The sequence below is a fragment of the Suncus etruscus genome, chromosome 3 (assembly GCF_024139225.1).
Source record: "Suncus etruscus isolate mSunEtr1 chromosome 3, mSunEtr1.pri.cur, whole genome shotgun sequence".
In the NCBI taxonomy this organism is placed as follows: Eukaryota; Metazoa; Chordata; class Mammalia; order Eulipotyphla; family Soricidae; genus Suncus; species Suncus etruscus.
The window spans coordinates 97,225,391-97,240,237 of record NC_064850.1 but is presented as its reverse complement, the minus strand read 5'-3'; the positions used below and the strand labels follow the sequence as shown (position 1 = coordinate 97,240,237).

The window sequence follows — 14,847 nt, the reverse complement described above, 5'->3', positions numbered from 1 at the left end:
TGGGAAGCTACTTAACAATGCCAGTAATATGATATATCAGACACTGCTCTTGATGTTCATGCAGTAGAGACAACCAAGAAAAAGGAAAGACATCTGTAGATGTTTACCAGGACAGAAACTGATTACAAGTTTTAGTTCTCCATCTGCAGAGAGAGTAAGAATATGGTTCCTCTGTCTTCACCACCTGTACTACCTTGGCAGCCAACTGGCAACCTATGTTTTAACTTTACATCCTTGAATTCCCAGAGGAAATTTTCTTGACTAATGTTGCACTGAGGAAGAAAACATACTGGCTTTGTTCTATAAATACAGGTGGCATAAAGATAGTTCAAGTTAGTTCAGAGTGGGTGGAAATGAGCAAATGCAACACAGAACAGTAAAGCTGAAAATGCCCCCCTGTTTCAAAGGCAAAGCCAGTAATAGTCAAAGCCAGAGGAAAGACTGGCAGGAGACAGTCCATGATGTCACCATATACCCACTATCAATGCCAACTATTGAAACAATCTTGTACATTACTTTCAAATTGCATTTTAAATTCCTACAATATGATGCCACAGACACATGAGGATATGAAATGTTTTATTATTACAGAACAAGGTTTTGTGAGTAGATGATAATGATGATAGTAGATGATAGTGAATCATTTAGGAGTGTATGAACCACCCTCCTATTTTAAATGAGGAAGCACCTGAGCTTTCACCTCAGATTTCTAGGTGTGTACAAAAGACAAAGGTTAGTGTGAAAGACCTGAATAGTCAACCAAGGAAAATGGAATCCAAAACTTTACGCAACAATGTATACCCCAAGTGCAAAGCCATACTGCAAGTAGTAAATCACTTTTTCATGACCATATTGATTTGAAGTTTACTTGCAGGTCCAATGGCAAAATATGGCATCAGTTTTCCTGAGAATGAATCAGTGAATTTATATAAATATGACCTGCTATTCAAATTATAAACTGAAAGCTCTCCCAACTCATAGTCCAGAAAAACACCAATTCTCACTACTTCTTCATCCCTGTTAGGAGAAGTGTTCTTGGACATCTCAAATGACCAACAGCCATTAGCAGGGGTTGGTGACATTAGCGTGTTTCTGCAGAAGGATTCTTTACACACTCCTAAAAACCAGACCCCTAAACCACAGATTTCTACTTGCCAAAAATGTCTGCCTCTGTCAAAGCCCTCGTTGCTGAGCACAGCTATATAAGGAGTAAACGTATGTAAATGGCCAAATATACTTGCTAGACTCGTTTTAAATGTCACACTTTTTCTGTCTTCAGAAATAATAAGATCTAAATGGGCAGTTTCATGATCCAGTGTCAATTCTTCCTGGAATGTGCTGATCATTTTATGAAGACCAAAATAATGGGGTGGGAGAGTGTAGCTCTCTTTCGTGACTTCATATGAAGAAACTGCTGGGCATGACAGGTCTGTATAACTACTGTAGATATTTTTAATGCTTTCAAGGAAATTCCTATCAGTCAGAAGAATTTTCTCTTGTATTTCAGTTAAGAGATTTTTAAGTGTGTTCATATGTTTTAAAAGATTATTTTTGGTTTGGGTTACTTTTTCCTGTACATCTGTTTCATTCATACTCAGTCTGGCATTGATTTCAACTTGCTCCTTTCTCAAGAAAAATTTAAATTCAGTAATTTCAAGCTGTAATTCTTTCCCCCAATTTTCCAATTCTTCAAACTCTTGAAGAAAACTTGTGACCTGGTCTTTTTCATCCTTTTCAGCAATTTCAATGTGCCTCTGTAAAAGAGCTATGCGCTTTTTGAGCTTCTTTATGTGAATCACTGAAGCGCTCTTAATGGGAAGAACCCAATGATCCTGGTGGTCAGGGGACACAACACACTGGGGACACAACAGCTCCCAGTCCTCCTCACAGAACAGGTCCAGGACCTCGTTGTGCTTCTCACACAGAGGCTTCTTGTCCTGCTCTTTACTCCTTTGCCCTCCGGGAGGAAGTTCCTTAATGATGTCACTGATGCGGCACAATTGAGCATTAGGCTTGTACTTTCCTTCACGGCAGTGGTGGAGACAGAGAGGACAGGGGAAGATCTCTTCCAGATGGCGCCAGCGCTTGTGGATGCAGTAGCCACAGAAATTGTGTCCACAGTCAACCGTCACAGGATTTCTCAGATAATCTAGGCAGAGTGGGCAGAGTGCCTCTTCTTGGAGTTCAACCAAGGAAGCTGCAAAGGCCATTGCTGTAGGAGTCTGTCAGATGAAATGTCTTAGAAAAGGTCTGACTTTTCAGCAGTTATTAGACACGAGAAGCAAAATTCTCCTTGGCATTAAATTATTTGCTTCCTTTCATCAGTTCTAATAGATCTGTCCAGAGATCAGATTTATGTGATTTTCACCAGGTAATTTCATTTGTCAAATAAGTCGTGACTTCAAGGAGATATGAAAAGTAATGCTGAGCAGAGTCTCAAGTTAACTTTCGTCACTTTTATGAATATAAAATGGGAAGAAAAGAAAGAATGTTTATTAATGAAGGTATGGATATACACGACCCAGATTATCTCATTTAGTTTCCTTATACAAAAGCATATATTGAAAAGTACAGTAAAGGATATGATGAAAATGATCTTTTATGATTCTTATTGTTGTTGTGTTTTTTTTTCTCCTGTGTGCAAGGAACTGAATTCCAGAGGGCACTTGCAAGGCAAGTAGGTCTACCAGTGAGTACAGTCCTGGCCACCAGAATCTTATGATTAAAAATATGCTAGTTAACAGAGAAATAGTACAGTGGGAGGGTAATTGACTTGTTCATGACCAACCCAGGTTCAATCCCTAGCATCCCTTACCATCCATGGAGCACTTCCAGGAATGATCATTGAGTACAAAACTAGGAATAAGATTTGAGTATCACAGGATAGAGGCCCCCCAAAAAACTAACAAACAAAAATATTCTAATAATCTATTGCAGCCTTATAATAACTGGTTCTGTACATCTGACATATAATAAAATATGTATATATGATATATCAGGTTATATTTCATTATAATAAGGGCAAAGAGGACGAAAACATAATTTTATAGAAAGCTTCAAATGGTTTATTTTTTCTATTTTTGGTAAGATAATATCTAATATAAAAAATAAAGTTAAGAAGGCTATAGACCAGGGCTGGAGAGGTGGCGCTAGAGGTAAGGTGTCTGCCTTGCAAGCGCTAGCCAAGGAAGGACAGCGGTTCAATTTCCTGGCATCCCATATGGTCCCCCCAAGCCAGGGTCAATTTTTGAGTGCATAGCCAGGAATAACCCCTGAGCATTAAATGGTGTGGTCCTCCCCCCCCAAAAAAAACAAAATCAATAAAAATTAAAAAATAGAAGGCTATTCACCTAGTATAGAAGGTAGGGTGTTGGTCTTGCACACTGGCAATCCAGATTCAATTCCTAGCACATGTGGTCTCCAACCAAACCCAGAAGTAATTCCTGACTGTAGAGTTAGGAGTAACCCCAGTGTATCACTGAATGTGACCATTATGAAACAAAAATAAATAAATAAATATTCAAAAAATAAAGCTGAGGGGCCAGGAAGGTGGCGCTAGAGGTAGGGTGTCTGCCTTGCAAGCGCTAGCATAGGACAGACTGCGGTTCAATCCTCCAGCATCCCATATGGTCCCCCCAAGCCAGGGGTGATTTCTGAACACATATCCAGGAGTAACCCCTGAGCATCAAATGGGTGTGGCCAAAAAACAAAATAAATAAATAAAGCTGATCATTAATATATGTTACCTTCATATTAGCCAAGTCAACTTCTTTTTTGTTTTGAAAAAGCTCTTTATTTGCCTTATCAGTTCACAGGTTCTGGAGCCTTTCTCCTTTTCTTCCCATCTGGCTCTTTCCTCATTCTTGGGTTCTTCTGGCCCCCCACTCCCACTAGACCTTTGCATGATTATTTCCCCCTCATAAAACTTACTTCCCTATCTTGTTTATAAAATTAATTCCTAGTGTTGCTTAATTTTTAATCATCATCATTGTTTTTTTATTTATTTTGGGAGGCAGAAGCCATATAAGCCAACTTCCTTCTAGTCTCTTGTCTTTCTTTTTATCTCCATTTCAAAACTCTAAGACTTTTTGTTTTGATTGTTCTTATTGCTACAACTTACTCCTGACTCAATACTCCAGTGTCACTTCAAGAGGACTTGGGAGGCCATATGGGGTGTCACGGGTCAAACCTATGTATCTATATGCAAGGCAGATGATTTATCTACTGTTTTATCAATCTAGCTCCCACACTCTAAAACTCTTCATCATTCTTTCTTCTTCAATTTAGGCAAAATTTTTCTGAGCTCCTTACTAACCCAATTTTCCTTACATACATCTCAGATTTAACATAACCCTCCCAAATAACATTAATTCAGTTGGGGCCAGAACAAAGGAGGATCAATATTCTTAGAGCCTACATTCTGTGGTGACTGGCAACAGCTAGTGATATTTGAGCCCTTACAGAGTATTACATTATCTTTAGTCCTGATTTAGATTCACTTCACAGAGTTGTCCTCAAAAACTACATCTCATCACTCCTACCTAGGTCCTACATTGGAATGGCATCCAACCTTTCTCACCAGTACCAATGGAAAGTTTCCTCATTATTTCCTCTTGGACTGAGATGACCAGACCTTGCAAAGTCATAGTATTCCAGAGCAAACACTTACCCAGATTCCTCCTAGCCCATCTCTGCACCAACACAGCAAACCTTAGTACCCATAGTCCCAGTCCATCACTCAAATTACTTTAATGCATCCATCACCACACCCTCCACTTGTACATATAATAAATGTTTCCCTGAGACTTTATTCCAAATCTAACCTTAGAATATTCTGAGAGAAGAACTGAATTCATTATTTACCTCCCCATTCATAGCATCCACAGTATTTGGTTCTTTGTATGGGAAAGGAGTATCTGCTGCCAAAAAGAATTTGTTATTTTGGCTTGAACCCATTTCTTTGCAAAGCTAACTCTTTCAAATGCACAGATTTGGCAAGAATTGTCAAACAAATAGGATCTTAAAAAAATCAGTTTAGCAGACAAATATATATATATATGTATATGTAAACTAATATGTTATATATAATAATTATAGTGTATAGTACATTACATATAATATGTAATATATTGTCATGTATAATTTTATATTATATATTATTATACTATTTTGTATAATATTTTATAACTATTATAATATATATATTAACTTGAAGCTCACTGAGATACCAGGTTCATAATAAATGACTGGTGCTTTTCAAAAGACCAAGTTAATGTTGAAAATACAATTAGAGTTGCAGAACTCTGTCCCTGTCAAGAGCTGAATTCTCAAATGTCAGTCTCTGAAATACGCCAGCAGCCCAGTGTCCACATTTCACATCCCTTGCTTACCTGGATGTGGTGGTTCTCGGAAGTTCCTTCCAGACTGGTCTCTGAAGCCGATCTCTGATCTCTGTGGCAAAGGTCTAAAGCCAAGGAAGGAGCAGTGCAGTTTTCTGACAAACCACTAGGTGGGTGGAGCTTTAGGACCCAATCAGAGACTGTAGCCTCTGCCCAGTGGAGAGACAGACCACAGGGTTGGTCTGGAGCTGGAAAAAAAAAGTTGAAAGGTAGATACCGGAAGGGAGGGTCTCCCAAGGATAAAATGAAGAGAGAAACTAAAATTTGGAAAGCTCTATAAAGAACAGTTTCTCGTAGGGGAATTTAATTGATCGTACAAGTTTTCCTTTATCTTCACAGACTTTAACTCCAGGACTGACAAAGGCCTTAAGAAATTATTTCCTGATGGGTGGTGTTCTTTACATGACTGAAACCCAAACACAATCATGTATGTAATCAAGGAGTTTAAATAAAAAAATTATAATAAAAAATAATAAAAATAATAATAAATTATTTCCTCTTACTAGAAATGTGTCTTTGAAATAGGTCAGCAAATCTTACCAGCTGCCTTTATAGCTGCTTACTTTCCAGCCTCCACATCTCTGAGATGGAATCATCATTGTATGAGGGAAAACGCAGAAATCCCTGGTTGTACTTTGAAGTCTCTCAGACCTTCACCCAACCAATCATTAAACCAATAGCAAATCTTAGGCCTTCATTTGAAATTGTCTTAGCATGTCTTTACTTGTTGTTGGTATCTATTTCTTCATCTCTGCTTTGTCCTCTCCCCCATCAACACAGACTCCCCGCTTTTAATGCACATCATTTCATGAGAAAAGTCCCTATTTGCATGAGTTTTGACCAGCAGGACCAACATGGTCTATCATCACGTTTGACTCAGTCTAATTGCCACGACAGGTCTAATAATCAAAGAAATCATTGAACAGTGTACGTGGAGGAGACTGTGGCACCGCCATGCAGGTTGGTAGCAGTGACCCCAGAAGACACAGATTTAAGTCCATCTGCTGCTCAGTTGTCCTACCTGGGATGCATTCTTCAAGAAATAAATTCAGTAAAATAATAAATCAGTAAAAACTGTTAATATGTAAACTTAAGGTCCAATTCAAAACATCTTACTCTTTAGGAAAATTGGATTGGCTGATAACCAGGATAGTAAAATTACAAAAATTAATATTTTGAAGATATTACTTGGATGGTATATGTTTCCTCATTTCTCAAAAAACTATAACAAGCAGGATCTTGGAAGATAGAACTGTACAGGAAATGCATGCCCTGAATAGCAAAATTTGAACAGAGGATCTGAATATAACAAGTGGACTAAACGTAGGTGTAAGAGGGAAATACAATCAAAACACAAAGTTTGGTTCTTTGTGAATTGTTAGAGATGAAGATATCCAAAAAAATATAAATAAGTTTAACTAGAGATTTGATAGTCTGAGGAGAGGGTCAGGATAAGGTAATATAAGGACTCTTCATTTCTAATTACTGGAATGATGGAAGTTTCAGGGAACACCCTGGTTGTTGGGTTTACTCTTTTGTCTTGACACCTGTTCCTGAGGAAGACAATCCAGAGACTGTGCACCCTGCTTCTTCTTCCATACACACCCCTTTTGGAGGTGTAAAGACCCACTATGGCTTGATTAGATAAGCATTTGCCTCTTCATATCTGCCATTCTTCCCATGTTGATAGGTCCTGAACAATAAATATTGTATGTGAGGATAGTCAGGGCCAGCAATCCATGAACCTCGGACCCCATGCTTTTTTCTCTTATGTTTGTCTTGTTTTCTTAATCCCCGTGGGACTCCTACTTCAGGTCTGTTTTCTGGCAGTGAATAACTTATAGATAATAGTACAAATGTTCTTTGTGGTTTTCATCTTTGAAAGATATATGTTTATGTATTAGACATATATGTTTCAAGGTTAACATTAATGTTATATATATATATATATATATATATATATATATATATATATATATATATATATACTTATAGGTAAAGTTGTTAAAAGAAGATGAGAGGAGGAGTGGGAGTTCTGCCTTTACTATCTGGTCTTTAAGAATACAATCTATCTTATGGGTGTAGGCATTTTTTTGTTTTGTTTTGTTTTGTTTTGGGCCACACCCAGCAATGCTCAGGGGTTATTCCTGACAGAATCACTCCTGGTGATGCTTGGAAGACCATATATAGTGCTGAGAATTGGACTCAGGTTAGTCAAGACCACACTGGTAAGAAAAGCACCTTTGGGCCCGGAGAGATAGCACAGCGGCGTTTGCCTTGCAAGCAGCCGATCCAGGACCAAAGGTGGTTGGTTCGAATCCCGGTGTCCCATATGGTCCCCCGTGCCTGCCAGGAGCTATTTCTGAGCAGACAGCCAGGAGTAACCCCTGAGCACCACCGGGTGTGGCCCAAAAAAACCAAAAAAAAAAAAAAAAAAAAAGAAAAGCACCTTTGCCACTGTACTATCTCTCCACCCCCCTCAGATGTGTGTGAGTGGGTGCATGTGTGTGCATGCATGTGTGTGTGTTTGAATGTGGTATTTTTTTTTGTTTTTGTTTTTCTAGGCCACACCCAGCAGCGCTCAGAGATTACTCCTGGCTCTACACTCAGAAATCACTTCTAGCAGGCTTGGGGGAACATTTGGGATACCAGATATTGAACTTGGTGCAAGACAAATGCCCTATCTGTTGTGCTATTGTTTAGGCTCCTGATGTATTTGTTTTAATACAGAGTCAAGATCCAATGAAAAATTTCTGGCCTGTTTGTCCCAGTTTGATAGGCCTCAAGAAAACCATCACTTAAGCATGAAAATCATATATTTATATGCTATTTGTTTGGGAGCACAAACTCCCAGTCACTCATTTTCAGGACCTGTATATATATATATTGGTTTTTTGGGCCACACCTGTGATGGTCAAGGGTTAATTCTAGCTCTGCACTCAGAAATATACCCCAGCTTGGCAGACCATAGGGATGCCAGGAGATTGAACAGTGGTCAGTCCTGAAGCCAGATGCAAGAACGCCCTACCATTGAGCCACCAGTCCAGCCCCCAGAACCTTTATATTAAAAACTAATTTAATTTCTCTTCCCCACCCAGGTGTATTTATGGCTTATTTCTAGGTCTGAACTCAGGGATACCCCCTAGAGGTACTCAGAAGATCATATGGGGTGCCAGGATCCAATTGATTTGGCCACTCTAAGGTAAAGAGCCTTTTCTGATGTACCATGTCTCATCCCAGTACCTGCAATGGTTTAAATGGGGCTTTTCTAGAACACTATTTTGGAGGATGTTTTGTGCCATACCTGGCAGTACTTAGGGGTTACTCCTGACTCTGGGTTTAGAAATTACTCTTAGAAGACACTAGACCACATAGGATGCTAGGGATTGAACCTGGGTAGTCAGTGTGAAAGGCAAATGCCCTACCCACAATACTATCTCTCTAGTTCCATCTAGAGCTCTCTTGTCAACAGAGTATAGTGGTGAGAAATGTGTGAAATAATGGGAACAGGACCAAGAGGACTCAGGTGCATTGATGGCCTTAAGAAAGGACAAAACTAAATATGCAAGTCATAGAGTCAACAACAATAAAATTGTGAGATCCAAACTTTAACGACCAAAATTAAAAAGATGCCTGTTATGATTGGCAGGCTAGGGTGAGAATTATGTCATGAGATGAACTCTGGGAACATTGGTGGAGGTAGATTGACACTGGTGGTGAGATTGGTGCTGATATACTGTATGTTTAAAACTCACTATGAATAATTTTGTAAATCATGATGCTTTAAATAAAAAATAAAGAAAAAGTAATGATATTCTTCACATAAGTATAAAAAGGAGTGAAAAATTCCATTTTTTCCTCTATTCCAGAAAGTAATAACTATTGTTGAACAATATCCAAATTAAAATTCTTCTGGATTCAGCTTATTTCAACTGTATATTTTTTTTTTGTTATTTGATTTTGGTCACTCCCAAAGATAATAAGGGATTGTTATAGATAAGAGGATGAATCAGTCCCAGTGGGAACATATTAATTAAGGTATCCGTTTTTTGTTTTTGTTTTTGTTTTGTTTGTTTCTTTGGGCCACACCCATTTGATGCTCAGGGGTTACTCCTGGCTAAGTGCTCAGAAATTGCCCCTGGCTTGGGGGTACCATATGGGACGCCGGGGGATCGAACCACGGTCCTTCCTTGACTAGTGTTTGCAAGGCAGACACCTTACCTCTAGAGCCACATCACCGGCCCCAAGGTATCAGTTTAACCTAAGAGAACTCATATGCTGTCATCAAGATCATGAACAGGTAAAGAATATTAGAAGCCAAAGGTGATTATAGTCATAATTATAAAAAGTGAAAAACATAAAAGGATACTCTTATTCTGTAGTGCTAAATAGCTTAACTGTTCTTACAAAGTTATGTAGAAAGCAGTATTTGTAATAATCCAGATGTCCAGATGTCATTTTCAAGTAAATTTTGCAAAGATAATACCAGGATTCTTTTTGTGACTAATAGAAAAATATGAGCAGAGTGAGAGAAATAGCAAGACATTAAAGGAAATAAAAGCCAGACTTGATCGAGACTCATTATCATATTTTAGAATTCCTACATTTGATATTTGTTATTTAAAAAATCTACACTAGGACTGTGACTACATATATTTTGTTTTTTTCTGTTTGTTTTAGAGCCACACCCCATAATGCTCAGGGCTTATGTCTTACTCTGTACTCTTACTCTTCGCAGGGCTGCAAGGCAAACACCCTATTCACTGTCCTACCACTCCAACCCCAACTGTACACATTTCTTTAGAGTTATTTCTAAGGTGTCATAGTCCCAAATAATTTTCTGCTCCATAGAGAAAATTTCATTAGGCCTGAAATTAACCCTCTGTGACTGAATAATGTACTCTCTGGAAATGCATTGTTTATACATAACTATAAACAGTCCATCATTTATATATTTATTAAATAGTTGTCAAAAACTTACTTTGATATACTTTATATTAATTAATATTAATGACATATATTTTAATTTTATATTTATGCTAATAAATATAAAATAAAATAAAATCTTGGATACTAACCTCTTATCTGATGGGTATTGGGTGAATAGTTTCTCCCACTCAGTGGGTGGCTCTTGTATTCTGGGCACTATTTCATTTGAGGTGCAGAAGCTTCTCAGTTTAATATAGTCCCATCTATTTATGTTTGCTTTGACTTGTTTGGAGACCACTGTTTCCTCTTTAAAGTTATCTTTAGTCTCAATGTCATGAAGTGTTTGACCTACATATTGTTCTGTATGCTTTATGGTCTCTGATCTGATGTCTAGGTCTTTAATCCATTTGGATTTTACCTTTGTACATGATGTTACAAGGTACTGACAGAACTTTGCAAGAAAAAACATCTAACCCCATCAAAAAATGGGGAGAAGAAATGAACAGACACTTTTACAAAATAGAAATACAAATGGCTAAAAGGCACATGAAAAAATGCTCCACATCACTAATCATCAGGGAGATGCAAATCAAAACAACTATGAGGTACCATCTCACGTCACAGAGATTGGCACACATCAGAAAGAAAGAGAACAAGCAATGTTGGCAGGGATGTGGAGAGAAAGGAACTCTTATTCACTGTTGGTGGGAATGCCCTCTGGTCCAACCTTTGTGGAAAGCGATATGGAGATTTCTCCAAAAGTTGGAAGTTGAGCTCCCATATGATCCAGCTATACCACTCCTAGGGATATATCCTAGGAACACAAAAATACAACACAAAAATCCCTTTTCACACCTATATTGATTGCAGCGTTATTTACAATAGCCAGACTCTGGAAACAGCCTAGATATCCCTCAATAGATGAATGATTAAAGAAACTCTGATACATATACACAAAGGAATATTATGCAGCCATCCTATACATGGATGTATATGGAATCTATTATGCTGAGTGAAATAAGTCAGATGGAGAGAGATAAACACAGAATGGTCTCACTCATCTATGGGTTTTGAGAAAAATGAAAAATATTTGTTTAATGATTCTCAGAGACAAAATAGAGGAGGAATGGAGGGTCCAGCTCCTGACATGAAGCTCACCACAGGGATCGTTTAGTGCAGTCACAGAAATAATTACACTGAGAACTATCATAACAAAATGTGACTGAATGAGGGAAGTAGAAAGCCTGTCTAGAGTACAGGCCGGTGTGTGGTGGGGAGGAGGGACACTTGGGATATTGGACATGGGAATGTTGCACTGATGAAGAATTATTATTTTTTTTTAAAAAAATCAAAAAAAAAGAAAAGAAAAGATAAGGCCTCCCAATTCTTACGACAGGCTGTGTTCTTTACTCTGACTGTATAGAAAGAGGAGATACAGTAAATGCACCCCATATACACCTCAACCCATGCCCTTTGCCTGGTCTGTATTGTAAATTGGGGGACAAAAATAAAATAAAATAAAATAAAATAAAATAAAATAATTTAAAATACACACATACAATTTTATTTCCATTCTAATGAATTATTGGCACATGTAATTTATTTATAAATGATTGTGATCATTTTTCACAGCTAATATACTTGATATCTAAAATTTGAGCCACTGGAATATTAGTGTTTGCACTAACTATGGAATGGAATGGTGTGTGTCAGAACCATAAAAGGGGAATTAATTCTGCATGTCCATGTCCATGTTTTTGGCTTAAGCAGATTTCAGCCTACACCTTTGGCTTTTGCCACATTCTCGTCAAAATCACCCAAACTTTATAAAGATCATACTGGTTACATACAATTTTCTCATTAAAAATGTATAAAAACAACTTTATTAAGTGTTTTATGAAGCCTAATTAAGTGAAATTCAACTTAAATAGTCATGCAATTAGCAAACTATAAGTCAGATATATGCAAAGTTTATGCAGTTTTCTATCTATATCACATCACCCCCAAGTTTTAGAGGAATAGCATTGTCATTAAGGATTTCATTGTTGTAACAATGATAAATTAAGAGAAGAGTTCCTAAAGTCATGATTATCTTTCTGAGCTTTTATAAAGATAAAGGATTATGTACTGTGAAAGAAGTTAAGAAATAAAGGTAGAAAACTATGCATGGTTACATAAAGATAATGCCAAAATTAATGTGAGAATCATATTTATTTTAAAACTGATCGAAGTCTGACCATGATTGCATAAAAAAGCAAGATCAGATATTAATGCAAGTTAATATATTTGTAGAGAAAGTTTTTATTAAAAAAATAAACAAACCTGTCCATTCTTTTCTTGTAAACAGAGAAACTCAACAGAAAAGTTGATAGTAAGTCAAGGAAGGCAATAGTAACTTTTTTTTTTTTTTTTGGTTTTTGGGCCACACCCGGTAACGCTCAGGGGTTACTCCTGGCTATGCGCTCAGAAGTTGCTCCTGGCTTGGGGGACCATATGGGACACCGGGGGATCGAACCGCGGTCCGTCCAAGGCTAGTGCAGGCAAGCCAGGCACTTTACCTGTAGCGCCATCGCCTGGCCCCGCAATAGTAACTTTTTAACCATTTTTGTTTGTTTGTTTTTTGTTTTTTTGTTTTTGGGCCACACCCGGCGGTGCTCAGGGGTTACTCCTGGCTGTCTGCTCAGAAATAGCTCCTGGCAGGCACGGGGGACCATATGGGACACCGGGATTCGAACCAACCACCTTTGGTCCTGGATAGGCTGCTTGCAAGGCAAATGCCGCTGTGGTATCTCTCCGGGCCCACCATTTTTATTTAAACAAGTTAAATTGAAGCTACATCAACTTTCATTAAACTATCATTTAGACAACTTGAAGCTAAAATGCTTTACCAACTAAAAGCTAATCAGCCTGTATAAATTAATTCAAATAAATTTTGACTTAAATATATTTAAAAAGAGCTATTCTACCTTGAATTGAAAAAAATAATCAGACCTTCCTCAAAGATATTATTGAACTTCTTAGCAAAAAAAAAAAAAATAAAGCAGCTTCTATATTAACCAGTGACCTTATGCCCCTTTTGTGGTATAAAGTAGCCAGCACAAGAATAAAAGTGTTAATGAGGCATGTTCAGTCATATTAATCTCTAAACTTATTTAAATATTGATACTACAAAATAGCGTATATAATTATACAAATATTAGTGTTTTGATATGTAAGTCATGAATTGTGGAAAAAGTGGCGTATTAAAGAAAAAAGGTTCATATAGAACAAACAATTACAGTGTGGAACAAATTTCTTCAACAAACTTTGTGATTTATTTTTCACTTGGTCTTTTGTAGTTGTTCCTGGATTTAATTCCTCCCTGCTCATATTTCCCCCTGAGGTCATCATTAATACTTCTGGATCTTCCTCCTCCTCCTATTCCTCAATTAGATCTTTGGAAATGAGTTATCTAGTTAATTTTATATTCAGTCCCTCCTTGTAGTGAAGCTAGCTAAACAAATAAAAACCCGCATCTGTGTGTTTGCATTCTCGTGCCTTTGCCTGACCTGAACAACCGTCCTCTCTCTGTCTCGAGCCCCTGCTCAACAGATTTCAAACTGTCGCTTTTTATTCACGTTCTTGGGGAGACAGGCAACTATCTCCAGGTCATGGACTCGAAATTTGATCTCCTTGATTTCCGAGCCTTTCCTGGCTGCCAGTTTCTTCCAAAGGAGTTCTGGGGTCCTGGCTCCACTGGCGTCCTGCTCACTTCGTCACATATTATCCTAGGCCGCTGTGCTCATGGATCTCCGCCAATCCATAGTCGCTGTCTCAGTGTTAATTCCATCCAGTTTCTGGGATTTCTGGCCCAGATCTTCCTTTATCACCACACCCACTACACTGCTGAGCCCACCGCACTGGAAGTCCTGGATCTCTTGTTCTTCAAGATCCCCTTGATGACGCAGTGACTTTGATGCCCATTGCACGAGTCTCGCAAAGGATCCTGCAGCCTCCTTCCTGACAACACACACACACACACACACACACACACACACACACACACACACACACACACAACTCGCCCTCTCTGCCTCGAGCCCGTGCCCAAGAGATTTCAAACTGTCGTTTATTTTTTTTTCTAGTTCTTAGGGAGACAGGTGACTATCCTCCTCTCCACCTTTTTTCAGGTCATGGACTCGAAATTTGATCTCCTTGATCTCCAAGCCTTTCCTGGCTGCCAGTTTCTTCCACAGGAGTTCTGGGGTCCTGGCTCCACTGGCTTCCTGCTCACTTCGTCGCATATTTTTCTAGGCTGCAGGGCTCAGAGATCTCTGCCAAACCTTAGTCGCTGTCTGCAATGTGATATACATCGTCAGAAAGTTAAATGCATCCAGTTTCTGAGATTTCTTGCCCAGCTCCTCCTCAACAACTTGGGTTCAACTGCTCAGTTGGGCCCACCACACTGGAAGTCGTGCAGCTCTTGCTCTTCAAGATCCCCTTGATGGGCCTGCAGGCTGTCGAGGCAGCCATTGCCCCA

The 14,847-nt window shown here is 38.4% G+C and overlaps 1 non-coding gene and 1 pseudogene across 1 annotated transcript; one reads left to right on the top strand and one right to left on the bottom strand.

Moving 5' to 3' along the window:
• Positions 1–833: 833 nt before the first annotated feature.
• Positions 834–14,840, bottom strand: LOC126004402 (tripartite motif-containing protein 75-like; annotated as a pseudogene).
• Positions 11,703–11,835, top strand: LOC126005192 (small nucleolar RNA SNORA51). Its single transcript, XR_007494363.1, has one exon. It is a non-coding gene; the product is annotated as a small nucleolar RNA SNORA51 (small nucleolar RNA).
• Positions 14,841–14,847: the final 7 nt, after the last annotated feature.